At 36.4% G+C, this 12,731-nt stretch overlaps 1 protein-coding gene across 2 annotated transcripts in view; it reads right to left on the bottom strand.

Annotated features, from left to right (window-relative positions):
• Tafa2 (TAFA chemokine like family member 2) overlaps positions 1 to 12,731 on the bottom strand; it is a 459,300-nt gene that overhangs the window by 62,743 nt on the left and 383,826 nt on the right. The gene's annotated exons all lie outside the window — the stretch shown is intronic.

Genomic DNA, 12,731 nt, shown 5'->3' on the forward strand with positions numbered 1-12,731 from the left:
TTTCTTTCCAATTTTGTTAAGCATTTAAAACTGCTCTAAAAATATGAAGGTTTAAAAAACAAGTAAAACAAAGTAACAAAAGAGCTATTAATGAAAATAGCTACAGAGTGTACTACGAAAAAGAAAGATAGAGCAATCAATTCCCTCATAAAAGAGAAGACATAAGAAGATCAAAAAGAATTCATAAACTACCTAAGACTGAATATGAAAATTATAAGATGTCTGAAAGCTTGATAGATTGCATCAGCAGTTGACCCCATTTTGTTTCCTTATCTGAACAAGGTGATTAGATGATCTCTAAGCTTCTTTCCAGTTCTAAATTTATATACAATATTTGTGTGCAACTTTAACGATAATCTAGAAAGTCATATATTTGTGTTTTGTTCATGTGTGTACACTTAACCATAGTATGTATAAATCCCTACACTGAAATATTTATAGTATAAATCTTTCTAAAGGAAATAGTACCTACTAAACATCATTTAAATTTTCAGTATTAACCTTGGCCAATGTTGTAAGTATCCAGTCAAAGAGTGTTTGGAAAGTGTAGTTTTATACAACTGAAAAAACACAATACATAGAATAAAATACATAAGCATAAATTGATGGTGAACAAATAGCATCAATTTATTTCTTGATAAGATCTCTGATGTATGTTTGTTCTTTTGTGAATTTATCTTTCTCTCCTGAAAGTCAAGTGAGCATGTAACATAACCCCCTTAAGGCAGGGTAAAATGGTCACCATTGGCAAAAATACTTAATAAATTGAAAAGCAAAAGAACCTCTGGTGTGAGGCTGTGGAGCAATGAGTTTCCCTGAGAAAATCAAACACAAAAAGGCTAGTATGCAGCTGTTACTAGCTGTGTGCTTTGAACACAGTACTTACACACAAGCTTCAGTTTCCTCATCTGCAAAACAAGAATAAACTTACTCCACCATAATGCTGAGAAAATTAAATAAAATCAGGTGGGCAAAGCTCTTAACACTGTGCCTGGGATATAGACAGAGCTCAGTGAATACTGGATATTATTATTATAAACCCAGTGACAGTCCTATAAGCAGCACATTGGGCATCAGTGGTTTGAAAGGAAACTAACATGGATGTTACCATCAATAAGTCCTGTAAATACTTGCATAATAGTTCAGAAAACAGAATCTAGAAATGAATACTTGGATTCGGTTTCCAGCTGTGCCACTGATTTCTGAGTAATATTTGCTGAAGTTAGTTAACTCTTCTATGTTTTAATTTCTTTATCTGCAAAAAGAGGAAAAAGTGTACTACCTGCCTCAGTATTATTTTTAAAATGCAATTAACACACATATACAAAGCATTTGCAATAGTATCTGGCCTTGGTAAATATTCTGCAAATTTTTGCTGTTTATAGAAATGACATTTCTCCTCACACCTTTGGAGAAATCAGAGACATTGTCATCAATAGTGAGTGTGAGAGAAGTCGGGGCTGGTGGTAATTTCTTGCCTTGGTGTAACAGCATTTTCATAAATCTGCCCAAAAGAAAAGGGACAACCAGGAGCTCATTCCCTAAGGCCAGATAGACTCCAAGAAGAAATCACTTACTGTGCATGACCTTGATCAAGTTATTTCATTCCAAACGCTCAGGTGCCTAAATAAAAAACTGAGAATAACAGTGTTTGCCTCATAAAATTTTTGTGGAGACGAGATGAGATTCTAAATTTAAAGTGGTTACTTCTATACTTTTGAGTTTATCTTTAAGTGCTCACCCTAAGGGTTAACTGAATTGTTAACTTAATTCACTGCCCTGCGCTGTCTCTCTGGCTTTAGGGGCAACGAAAACTAAGAAAAACTGTCAAACTGTGCTTCCAACAACTCCATTCTTGAAGCCTATTGCCTCATGGTCCTGAAATGACCAGTACTGACCAACTCAGTGGCAGTCTCGAGATCCTTATGAACAGTGTAAGGGATGGATACTGGCCACAAGCCTTGACACTGCTGTCATATTTCACACGAAGCCTCTGCTTCACTCTGGTGCTCATGCTAATTCCTCCCACCTCTCATACACAGTTTCAGTCATTCACTTACTATTTATTAACCATATATATGCTAGACACAGGAAAGACAATTTTCTCGCCCTCAAAGAGCAGGCTCAGTGGTTCTGCCATCTGCCTTACAAATGCAAGTGAGAAGGGTGGGGGAAAGAAAGGAAGGTAAAAGAAAAAATACGAGAAAAGGAAAAAATGGAAACAAAGTCTTTGTAAATAGGGAAGGGTGGAAAGGGTGAAGGGAGGACAGGGGAATGGGGAAAAAATAAGAACCAAGATATTTCGTGTAAGGTACGAGATCCCAAAGATGAATGTAACTGTACTGCATTCCTGAAAAAGCACCAATAAAGTCAATGAATGAAGAAAAAAGAGCAGACAAACACTGCACAAATCATGACAAAGCTCACAGACAGTATAGGAGACTGATTCAGGACACAGCCTATGCAGCTAAATCAATATGGGTTTCAGCGCCTGAGACATTCTGGTTTTATTAGTGGTGCTCCTGGATATATTACGTAAATGGAAACTTCAATTTTTTCTTTTGATAAATTTGAGTGCCAATGTCCACCTTTTAAATAGAAGAATTACCCTCTTCTATTACCGTCTAGCCCCTACTTGCTCTTGGGGGTTACTTCTAGAACAAGGAAGGAAAAAATATTTCATTTTATCAGTTACCATTTGATCGCAAAGACAAATGACAAAGGACACCTTGCTTCAAAATGTGATTTGCTAAGTGTGTGGGCAAATTGTGTTTTCAAAGTGTTGTAAACAGTTAAGTTACGTAGAAATATTAGAGGCAGTCAGATAAGGCTGGGCCTTCAAAAAAATGAAAGCACATTACAAGCTTGGCTGGAGATGCATCTGTTAAAGAGACTAGACCTCAAAATAAAGGTGAAATGACCAAGCCTGTATCTTTCCCCAAAGGACAAGGTAAGTGATAACACCTGGCCTAATGAAGTCTAGATAGATATCAGTCAGCCCAATGGGTGACCAAGACCTCTAGACCCAGCGTTTCCTAGGAAAAGCCTTTGCTCTTTCCATCTACACTTGTTACATGACTTGCTCCCCCACTGAATCACTAATTACCTAAGCAACTATAATCAAAACCTTATAGGCTGTTCATATTTTTAACCCATGTTGTACCCACATGATTTTTGCTCTATAAACTTCCCCTGAAAAGTAGGGTCCTCAGCTAGTCATTTGGGAACCTTCCTGCCTCTCAGGAGTTATCCTCTCAATAAAGATTCCCTACTCTTAATCTTTGCTGTTCCTAGAATTCATTCTTTGATTTTAGAGAACATGAACTCAGCATATCAGATATCTAACAGGTTAGAAATTGTATTTCCCTATGTCATTTGGAGGTCCTTCCTGTATCAAAAGCATTGGGCACTTTTCCTGAAAAGACAATGTCCCTACCACATCTTTGTTTTTAAGACTACAAGGCAACGAGCCCCACTGGAGAATGATCCATGATTAGCATCATAATGTAAAGTGCTGCATTCTGGGCAGGCATTTCTGCATATTATGCTGCATTTAATAAAACATTTTTTTCTTCTTGAATTATGTTTAAATGGTAGTTACTCTGAGAACTATGTATTCTTTCTCCTTGGAAAAAGTGTGTGGTGGGGAGATATAATTGTACATCTAAAAGCTGAATGGAACAAAAATATTCTTTTACTATACATTGGTAGATGATCCTGAGAGAAGATCAAAACTTATACTAATGAACAAAGCTAAAGTGATCACATAATTTATCATCTAAATTATGGCCCATTTGAAAGTAAAACATCATCCCATTAATGACTGTGCTGGAAAAGTAGGTGTTAACTGGAACTATCTGACTGCAAACTGGACATGTAATCACTGTATCCACAGTCAATGGTCACCCTGAACTGTTCTGCTAAAGTTCACCCTTGCCAACTATGGTCTTATCCTGTGCTAACTGCCCAGGCATTTCAAAATGTATTTCTATAAATTATGTCCTATGAACTTTCTTGGTGGGGATGAGAAGATAAATCAGGCAGAAGGTTTTCTTAATGGGCTAGAAATTTTGTTATTACAAAAAAATCAATGTCATTCTCTTACTCTAAAAAGCCTAGACAGGATATGCTTGGCAGGGCTTGAAATTCACCCAGGTACAGAGCAGGTGGTTAATTCTTCTTACTCTTAGATGGCATCTTTGTGCCAAATCTGTTATTTTCCTTTGTTGTGGGACTATTCATATATTGCCTGATTTGACAACACCTCTATTAATGAAGAGAATGTAGCTGAAGGCTATACTGATTTTAAGCAAATTTTTCTAACTGCAGATATAAATAATATTGAACTTAGAGATGTGTTTGAGGACACAGATAAGGAAATCCGCAATATGAAGAATATTACATGCACATGAAAACAATATTAGATATCCAAGAACACAACGTATGCAACTCTGAGCCACAGGACATATGGAAGAATGGCAGGGAGTAGGTTAAAATCAGGAGAGAGGCAAATGATTAACAGGCATACCTGTGGCAGAGAAAGGCAGGTAGAAGAAACTAACAATGCAGGGACATCTAGTCAGTGTTAATCAAATCAGAAAATACCACAAACTTTCACAAGGTTATTCAGCAGAGGGAAGTGCTTCAAGGTGAGCACAGTAATGAGAGGAGTACAGAAGGCAAGTGAACTATATACAAGTTTCATTTTGACTCTAGACCCCTGAATTCCCTTTTCTTGATGTCTCATTTTTAGAGAACATAAAAATAAATAAGTAAAAACTTGACAATTTCTTTTTGGCCCTTTGAGACTTAAATCTCTTCTAAATCTCTTATCAGTTTTACAAATGATGAATGACTTTCTCAAGAACCCTGGAGCCATCCATTTGAAATATAATCAAGAATGATAGGACTCCTGTCTCAGTCTCTGTGAGAGGGTGAGAGTTCAACTTGCATAAGCGCCAATTAGCAAGTGCACAGTGTGATGCCCTAATTACATTGACCACTCTCTCCCTTAACGTCACCTAGTACTTTCCCACTAGCTCACACTCTGTTATTTAAAAATCCTCCCCCTTTTGTTTCAGCAGAGTCTCTCTCCCCTATGGAAGTAATTTTTAGCCCTATTGAAACAATCTGGAATAAAGTCTTCCCCGCCATTTTTAACAATTGTTAGGATTTATATCTAGCTGTCCCCCCCAAAGCCTCATGTGGTCATTGGTGGGGCTTTTCAGAGCTGGCTGGAGGTAGGGTGTGTAAGACTTGAATAAGCTAAAGTGACTCCATGCTAATAGGCCAGATTGTGCTTGGTCATATGCTAATTGCTAACCTGGCTAACAGCCCGCCCACGGGCAAATGGTATGACAAAAGGTGACCTTAGAGCATTTCCTGCATAACATAAGCAATGTGTTTGCAGTCTTGTTCTGTGAATTCCCTGACTCTTTGTTTAGAAAAACCTTATAAAAAGTACCTCAGCCCCTGAGCAGTTGCCTCTCTGAGCCACCTGGCTCCGGGAGTGCCGTCTGGCCAGACTAATAAGGGTCTATTTACCATCTAGCCGGGTGTGTTCCCTCTTGGGTTTCTCATTTCTCTGTCGAGCTCCCGGAGCCTCCCTGGGTGTTAGGACCCAGCATCGTGGAAGCCTTTTTTGGCTGTTCATGGATTTCGGAAGTAAGGCCCTGGGTCTTGCCTCCAGAGCCATCGTTGGGCTATAGGACTCAGCATCGTGGAGGCCCTTTCAGCTGTTCACACTCCATGGAGTGGAAGTGAGACTTTAAGTCTTACAGGTGCATGATACTGAGATTAAGAGTGTGTGGTACTAAATGAGTCCACTAATTGGGATTAGCATAGTTCTAGGTGCGGCTGAATGGATTTACTGAAGATGGAAGTCCAACCCTGAGTGTGGGTGGCACCCCTCAAAAGACTGTAGCCTAGATGGAATAAAAGTGAAAGGCAGTCTTGCTGCTGTTGCTACTTCCTGCTTGCTTTGTGGTGGACTTCCTGCCATGCTACCCTGCCTTGGGTCTAGTGAGATACAGACTAAAGCCTCTACAAACTGTGAACTAAAATATACCTTTCCTCCTTTAACTTGCATGTCAGGTATTTTGTCTCAGCAATGAAAAAAGTAGCTAAATCAACAAGTAACCAGTAAAATATTTCTTGTATAGGCACAGTCTATCACCATATGTTTGGACAAATCAAAACATCGTTGGGTGTAAATCAAATTTACTTCAGTAAGACGACTGTGATTTCAGAAGCTCTCTAGACCCTCTTTCTAGCTTACCCTCCAAAAATAATCTCCTCACCATCTTGCAGGGGAAACCAAGTTTTTTAAACGAGTAATATAATTCTGATACAATCAGAAATAAAAGAGATGAAAGCCTGGTTGAAGTAATGCTTCAGTGCGGAAGGCTTTTCAGTTGCAGGGTAATCAGTAAATCAATCGGTGTAAAGGGGTCATTTTCAGCTCCTTTCCTTTTTAGGGATCTGGGAGCATGAAAAGAGTAGAAGGACAAGGGGGGTGGAGGAGGAAAAAGGTGGAAAATGAGGTTAAAGACAAATTTCACAGGATTTACAGTTTTGCCTAAATTCTGCTTCATTTACCTCCAACTGGGAGAGGATAAAAAGAAGTTGGAGGCTGAGGTATTTTTGTCATGCAGCTGCAAACAGAGGCAGCCACACTTGGTTTGATTTGTGAAGATGTTCAGAGTTTGTTTTGTTAAATACATCATACCTCCTATAAAGAAACTTAGACTTTAGAATATCACTGTACCTGAAAGCTGACATTTGTTTTTGCACTTTTCATTTTATACCATGCACATCGAGTGTGTGTGTGTGTGTGTGCGTGTGTGTGTGTGTGTGTGTGTACAGGCTCAGGCAAAGCAAAAGCCTGTCATTCCTTTCACTACAGACTACTTTTTAAAGCAAATACACAATGCTCGTAATGTTAGAAAAATCGTGTGAAACAATTATAATCTACTATGAAATTGATGGATTTTACTAAATAATCCACAACCAACAAAATAATTGAGCTAAAATAGTAGTGGTGCCAGATGGTGGGTCCCATGGGGATTCTCTCCAGATTCATGATGTCCTAAACGAAGTCTTGGACAAGATACACAGTAAAGGCAGCAAAAGTGTGCATTTACTGAAGGCAGAAAAGAGATATTCTGACCTGCAAGAGGGCCAGTAAAAGATTCACAGCAGCCGGGAGGATGCGGGAAAGAGGTCTTTTATATCTAAAATTCCTGGATTGGATTCTCTCTCCTGCAGAGAAGGCACAGGGGCAGTTGTCCTATCAAAATCTGTCTTGGACTACTGCCAGATTTAAACCTCTCCTTTAAAAGATTCTGTTGGTTCTCTGCCAGATGTAAATGAAGGATTGAAAATAACACCTTTTCTTATTGGTCCTGCAAACAGCACCAGATTCAAATGAGGGAATGAAAATTGCTTTCTGATCAGTTCTGCATACAGTGCTCAGAAGCTGTGGATTCATTTTGGGTCCTGTGTTCTGTGCATGTATTCTTGCTTTTTCTGAACTTTGACACATTTCGCTCAGTTATATGTCCATTTTTCCCCAGTCCTGTTCTCCTGTCTTAGCAGCAATTAAATTAAAAATCAAGACGAACAATAATTTGTACTTTTAGGAATAGTTGTTAATAAAAGAGGCAAAGTGGAAATATGTGAGATTTCATATCCATCATCAATGAACAACATTTCCAAGACTAGGTCTACAGTTTTACATTGATTGACTGACTGATTGGTTTTACATATCATCAATGAACAACATTTCCAAGACTAGGTCTACAGTTTTACATTGATTGACTGACTGATTGATTGGTTTTATGGTTGATCTGGGAATCCTGTTAGCAATCAGTGGGACTTGGGGCTGGGAATTGTGTGTTATATATGGTGGCACAAATGGCTACTAAATCAATGCATATTTCTAGGTAAATATGTGAAACTAAAGGTATTAAGTTAACTTCTAAGCCTAAATACAATAAGTTTGCAAACATTTGTTTCATTTGTTTTTAGGTCACCGGATTCCAAATTCCTCTGTAAATCAGGGACTGTTTAGGAGATGTTTTTAACACAAGTTGACATCATAAGCAATGCAGTATTTAGTAGCTGAGGTGTAGCAAATATAAGTTTTTTAATGTAGCTGAGATATTTAGCAAAGCTTTAAAGCTATAACCCTTAGGAATATTCCAAAGATCTTTTATTCCCTCATGAGGAGCAGAGCTGACATTTATCTTTTATTTTTCTAGGAGGTTTCAAAATTTAATCCAAAAGCTTGAAAAAAAAATTTATTCTTGCAGAATTTATGATAAAATGTGTGATATATTTACTTTTCCAAATGTGTGTGCATCAAAGAATCAATAAGTTGTTTAAAAACTGCTTACATAAAACATTGCATACAGATCATTAACTACATGATAGACAACCCCCGGCAAGGAAATTTGAAGTGCTTGGAGTACACAGAAGATCAATAGGAAACACAAAATCAAAGCTACAAAGAAATATTGTAAGGAATATGAAAATTAGTATTCATTTTACATAAAATTGTCGAAAACTGCCCTGCTTGGGTTAAGACAATTTCATGCAAATAGGACTGACTTCACGTGTCTAATTGTAAATGTTAAAATCAAACTTATTTCTGTTAATAAAATTAAGAGTTTTGACAACTTCTCTTTTTTCCAGCAAGGTATTTATGTAGCTATTGAACTATATTGTAATCACTGGCTTCCTATACTAAAATAGTTATTCCTTAAATTTGGTATGAGGTAGGTATTCAATAAGTACTTATCTAGGGCTCGGGATTTGGCTCAGTGGTTCCTCTGGCTGCCTCACAAGCACAAGGGCCCAAGTTCATTCCCTGGTACCCCCCCAAAAGTACTTATTGAATTGAAGTTAATGAAAACTAAGAAATATGTCAGATAAGAAGCAAAAGAAGTATTGTTCACATCCTACCACAGGTATGAAGTTACTTACTTCACTAATAAAAAATTACTTCAGAGCAGGGAATCAGAGCAAGAGGATCTACAAACCAGTAAAACAACAGGTAATTACATTTTACATTATATTAAATTTAACTTACTGGGATTCTTAAGTTCCAAGAAAAATCAACAACTCCACCACAGTCTATAAAATTCAGGGCCCTGTACTTACATTTTTAAATGCAGTTTTATTAAGGAGGAAAAGAAGTATGTACTTTAAATAATTATGTAGTTCTAAGGAAGGCGATTAGGGCTAGGGCAAACCATGCAATCAAAGGGACAGAATGTGTCAGAAGTTATAGAAACCCACAGCTCACTAGTTTAGAGAAATGTTTCCTGAAAAAGACATACACAGAACACAAGACCCAAAATGACTCCAGGGCTATGGCTCCTGAACACTGTTCATGGGACCAATCAGAAAAGTACTATTCCTAATCCTTCATTTGAATCTACTGCTTTAGCAGGCCCAATCAGGAAACACTATTCCAATTCTCATTTATACACAAGCACAATCAATTGAGAGACGCTCTTCTTAACCTTTTATTTACATCTGCTGAGAGAATAAGCAAGTTTTTCCAATAGAAAAATTTACATCTGGCATGAGGCCAAATGAGCTTTCAACAGGACAACTGTCACAAAGCCATATTCACGTGAGGTTGGGGCCAATCCAGGTATTTTGGATAATGGATAATAAAGGCCCCTTTCCTTCTATTCTTTGGGCTATTCTGAGGCTTCTTCTCTGGACTGTTCTTAAAGCAAATGCACAATGTAGAGTGTACTTTTTTCTGTCTTCAATAAATATACACCCTAGCTGCCTTTTCTGTGTGTCTTGTCCAATTCTTTGTTCAGAAAACCAAGGATCTGGAAAGAAGTCCCAACCCCTGGGACACCTATCCAGTTAAGAATTTCATCCCATTTCAAGGCTTTTTATAATAGTTCACTTAGTCCGAGAGGATTAGATTGGGAGTTTTACTTAAGTAACACCAGATAGTGAACTTTAGATCATTCATAGAAAGATTAAATGGAAAGCAAAACTCTCAAAAAGCATCAGCAGTTTTTGAAAATAGCATATTGTCCCCCACCGCGACTTGTGAAGTCATGCTTTCCCTTATGAACTTGTTCTGGAAAAGATGAAAGAAAGGACAAGAAAAAAGATAATAATCTACTTCCTTCAGGTAGTTTTAAGTAAGTCCATCCTCCACAAAAAGGTCGGAAGTCAAATGGAAGTTAGGGATGCAAGAGAATACCTCCCACTTTATTTGAAGTTAAGAGTAACTGGCGAAGGTCTGGGAAGTTGTTTTCTTGTTAGAAGAGTAGCCCAGTACCAGGGTTAGCAAGTACTACCAACCATTAAAAGAGCAGTATAAAAGAAACCTCATCAGGAAAATGTGAGAAGTGATCTATCCTGATCTTCAATGTATCGATTTGCTACTTTATGAAATCAACTTTCCATATAAGAAAAAATGGGTTATAATAAAACAACAGAAATAGATATACCAGCCCTTTAATAGTCAAAAACTTGGTGTGAGTATGTCAATTTCAGATAAAATTCCTTTCAGTTTAAAGAAAAGCAACAGTGATAAAAAAAAATATTAACAGGGATAAGGAGCTTACCTCATCAAGAGTAACAATTTTGAATGTTTTTGCACTGAATAATAGAATTTTTTTAAAAAATGAAAGAGTTGCAAGGAAAGATGAAGTCACTGTCATAATCAGAGATTAAATGCTTCTTTCTCAACAAGTGAAAGAAAAGTAAAAAAAAAACATTAAGGATATAGAAAATTTCAGAAAATATTGAATGTCAATAAATGTCACCAATTTCAAACTGAAACAAAATATAACCAAGTAGCTTGATTACGCATTGTTTTAGGGCACATAAAACACCAAACCATAACACATTCAAGGACACAACTTAAAGATTCAGGGCTGAAAGATGCTTAAAATTTATTTTTAACTGAGCTTTTCAATAGAAAGTAAAATAATATTAATAAAAATTAGCAAAAAGCATCTATGTTGTGTAAGAACAAGGATAGCAAATGATCTAAACTTTCATCTTAAAAAATTATAAAAAAGGAAAATTAACCTCTAAGCAAACAAAAGAGTGGAAATAATAAAGATCAGCATTAAAACTATTGAACTTGAAAAGAGGAAAAAATTCAATAAAACCAAAAGCTAATTCTTTGAGAACTCAGTAAAATTCATAAGCCTCTAACCAGAGTAAACAAGAACAAATGTAGAGAAAAAATATTTACTCAGAGCAGAAATAAGAAAAGTGATTTCTCTACACATTTTATAGATAATAAAATTTTTTAAAATAATTATAAATAATATTACAATGAAATGAATAAATTCTGTGAAACACAAACTAAACATCACTCAAGAAGGATTGGATAACTCAAGTAGACCCTGGTTAGTATCCTTCTCCCAGTGAAAATGGTAGGCCCAGGTGGCTTGATTTGGTTACTTAAAAAATAAATAAATAAATAAGGAAAATTGTACTAGTTCTATCAAAACTGTCAAAAATTTGAAAAGAGATGATTACTTCTCAATTCATTCAGTCTAGCATAGCCCAGATATAAAAACTATATTATTTAAAATGCTGAAAAACCAAAGAACATAAGTGTAGGAAATTAAAACAAAATTTTAGCAAAAGAAAGCCAAAATATACAAGACTAAATAAACAAGGTAAGAATGACAAAGTCCTAGCTTTTCTTAAGAAAACTTTGCAATATAGTTGGCCTTATTAATAAGCTAAAAATTATATGAAAAACTTCATGAAATAAAGAACTCTGATGATGTTCTAAATCTCTTCAGGCTAACATCTTTCAACAGACTAAGAATAGAAGACAACATCCTAAACTTGACAAAAGATATTTATGCAAATACTCCAAATATCATACACAATTGTGAGAGATTAAATACTTTCAAATCAGGAGCGAAGATGATCTATTTTATTCAATCAAGCAAGATGAAGAAATAAAAGCATCAAAACTTTAAAGGAAGAAGCATTTCTGACAACATGATCACCTATGTACAAAACCCTACAGAATCTATAGAAAAGATATTGGAATATAATGATCCAGGAAGGTTACAAGAAAAAATACTCATGTACAAAAAATCACTTATATGTCTGTACATGAGCAGCAAACTATTCAAGTTTAAATTTATAAAAAGATTATTTAACAGTGCAATGCCAATTGAAATTCCAACACTATATTTCACAGAACGAGAAAAAAGAATCCAAAAATTCATTTGGAACCAGAAGAGACCTAGAAGAGCAAAAGCCATCCTAGGCAACAGACTCATGGCAGAGGGTACAACAATTAGCAATTTGAAATTATACTATAAAGCCACTGTGATAAAAACAGCATGGTAGTGGCAAAGAAACAGACCTGAGGATCAGTGGAACAGATTGGAAGACACAAAAACAACTCCAGATGTACTCAGCTACCTCATCTTTGACAAAGGAGCTGATCATCCCCACTGGAGGAAGGATGGCCTCTTTAATAAATTGTTTTGGAAAAAAGTGGATCTCAACCTGCCAAAGATTAAAACTAGACCCTTATCTTTCACCATGCACTGAATTAAAATCCAAGTGGATTAAAGATCTAAATATTAAAACAGAAACACTAAACTTGCTGGAAGATAAGTGAGGCAGAACTCTTGAGACATTTGCATAGGAAAAGACTTTATGAACAAATCCTCAGTAACACAGGAACTAGCAGAAAGAATCAACAACTG

Source organism: Fukomys damarensis, unplaced genomic scaffold, assembly GCF_012274545.1.
Source record: "Fukomys damarensis isolate Sample0158 unplaced genomic scaffold, DMR_v1.0_HiC HiC_scaffold_15, whole genome shotgun sequence".
Taxonomy (NCBI): domain Eukaryota; kingdom Metazoa; phylum Chordata; class Mammalia; order Rodentia; family Bathyergidae; genus Fukomys; species Fukomys damarensis.